This window comes from Acanthisitta chloris, unplaced genomic scaffold (genome assembly GCF_000695815.1).
Source record: "Acanthisitta chloris isolate BGI_N310 unplaced genomic scaffold, ASM69581v1 scaffold1598, whole genome shotgun sequence".
Taxonomy (NCBI): Eukaryota; Metazoa; Chordata; class Aves; order Passeriformes; family Acanthisittidae; genus Acanthisitta; species Acanthisitta chloris.
In genome coordinates this window covers 89888-92475 of record NW_008685161.1, presented here as the reverse complement: position 1 = coordinate 92475, position 2588 = coordinate 89888, and the positions used below count along the sequence as shown (strand labels likewise).

General features: G+C 35.9%; 1 protein-coding gene across 1 annotated transcript in view; it reads right to left on the bottom strand.

The window, feature by feature from the left end:
- CDH6 (cadherin 6, type 2, K-cadherin (fetal kidney)) overlaps positions 1 to 2588 on the bottom strand; it is a 47979-nt gene that overhangs the window by 6853 nt on the left and 38538 nt on the right. The gene's annotated exons all lie outside the window — the stretch shown is intronic.

Genomic DNA, 2588 nt, shown 5'->3' with positions numbered 1-2588 from the left:
GGGAAAGAGCATGATTGAAATTAGTTTCGTTTAAAATAACTACCTTCCCTATCTCTTACATGAGGGCTCACACTGAATTTTGTTACATTGATTTCCTACCCACATTAATATAGTTTATTAATGCATTCTAACTGATGATTCAAGTGAAAAAATAGTGCAATAAAATATAGCAGATCTAAGACTCTATATGGTGCTACAAGCATTCATTATAGTAGCTTGTTGAGTTAGGCTTTAATAAAAGTCCTATTACTGTGTTTATCATACTTTTATAAATTTGAAAATGCCTCCTCCAAAATTGGCACTGTATATTTGTACTACAGAGCTCAGTCATTTGGACAAAATATTGTGCTTTAAAGCTCCACAGTCTCATTGAAGTTAATATGATTCCATTATGCATAAACCACTTTCTAATATGAACCATTGGGCTAAATTCATTCAATGTATGAAATAACAGTTTATGTATAAGATAGACTAGGCTGAATTCTGTGCTAAAATACATCAATAGAAATGTTGAATTTTTATAATAGGCAGAAATCAAAGGTACTCATTTGAAATCACAGGACTATTGGCAAGACTATTTCATAAGGGCATACTTTTCTAACAAATACGTTCAGATATATTGGCAAATGTGTTTCTTCTCCTCTCAGGAATTACAATTGTTTTCTTTCCTGCTTTTTGAACCTTGAACTACATTTTTTCATTTTACCTCTATGTGCTTAAGGTTCTCACAATTTAAAATGATACTGTAATAAATAGAAGCTTCATAAAAACTCTATGCTGTATGAACATGGGCCTGTTTTCTGATTTAGTGGAAATATAAGTTGAAACATATGTATACATCTCTTTTTCCAATTTTTTTTGGCCACATTTTCCAATTATTTGTGCAAATTAATTGATGTAGGTTAATTAGTCTGCATTATTCTTTAATTACTGCTGGGCTCCATCTCCAAAAACTCCTCTACAGACTCAACAAACTGCTTAAATATATTTCTCTCTACAGGGATATGTTTTCTGTTGAGCCAGTAACCAAACTGTTAAAGTGGGTTTTTTTTTTCAGAATACAGCCTCAAAACCCTGCCAATGTTTCATTTACCCTTAAGTGTTAAGTAACGAAGATTTAAAAATACTCTGGGAATTCTCTCTGGTAAATCTACTGTAATTCTGCAGCTGTGACTCAGTAGCCCTGTGTACTGAGTTTTACTGCCAGTTTGCCTTCTGACTATGGCAGATGTACTGACCCAGTGTTCGCAGCACTCACAGCGTGATTGATTCTCTGGGCTGCTGAGCAATTGCAGCTCATATTGGTGAAAAAGAACATTTAGAAATGGAACAATCTACACGTACTGACAATTTTGGACAAAGGCGGAACAGCTTCTCTCTTTCACTGTAAAATGAAATCTAGAAGAGTCATCACTGAATGGTGTTTCTTTTGCAGACTTTATAATTTTTATTTTATATCAAACAGAGCACCCACCCATATGAATCCACATCCTGCCTGTAACTTGACTAGGTTTTTTTTTTAGATTACTTCAGTGAAATATACCTGGAATTTGGTCTGATAATATGCCACTGAGAGTAATCAGTGATTCTATGGAATTAAATGTAATGGGACTTTAGCTAGCCTTGCTAGAAATGACTGGGTTTAGCTAGGAACCAGTGGTACTGTCCAGTCTAGTCTCTTGAGACTAAAATTGCTGAGGTACCCCGGGTCAGAACAGTAGCTTTATTTCAATCAAGAAAATTGCCTTTGGAAGGCATCTACTCTAGTTATGCAAAATTTGGTCTAGGCTTAGTGAAGCATACGTGCAACCTGGAAGGATTCAGACTAAAAAGACTGTCTTAGGACAGTCAGACTTATGTCAGACAGGTTTAGTTGAGAGGGTTTAGCCTAACAGAAGGACTGTGTTTAGAGGAGGAAGCAAGGAATCAAGTGAGTATTTTGTATAGATGCTAAGTTTGCTTTTTGACAGTATACAATTTTCTATACTGTGTATTATTTCAGCCCTGCTGGGATCAATGCAAGTGTGCTTTCTAAATGTTCTTGCTATTCTTGCCCTTTTAGGTGTTTATTTTTCCCCTCCTCCTCTACCCAAGAGCTGCCTGTAGTGTACAACTCTTGACCCTACATCACTCCTCCAAGGAATTAATAGAAACAAACACGTGACTAACAGCCTTTGGTGTGATGAAACCCTGTACCTAGGATTAAAAGGTGCAAACTTTCAAAAGAGGGAGAAAACTATTAATGTCCTATCGGTTTTGTTTACTCTAGCCTACTACTCTTTCACATAACCCCATCTGCTTGCTTCAGTAGTACTGTTTCTCATCAGTTTTCAGTTTTAAAAAGACTTACACAATGAAGAAAGATGGAGTCAAGTACTCCTTAGGAAACCCTGTACCTAGGATTAAAAGGTGCAAACTTTCAAAAGAGGGAGAAAACTATTAATGTCCTATCGGTTTTGTTTACTCTAGCCTACTACTCTTTCACATAACCCCATCTGCTTGCTTCAGTAGTACTGTTTCTCATCAGTTTTCAGTTTTAAAAAGACTTACACAATGAAGAAAGATGGAGTCAAGTACTCCTTAGTAGT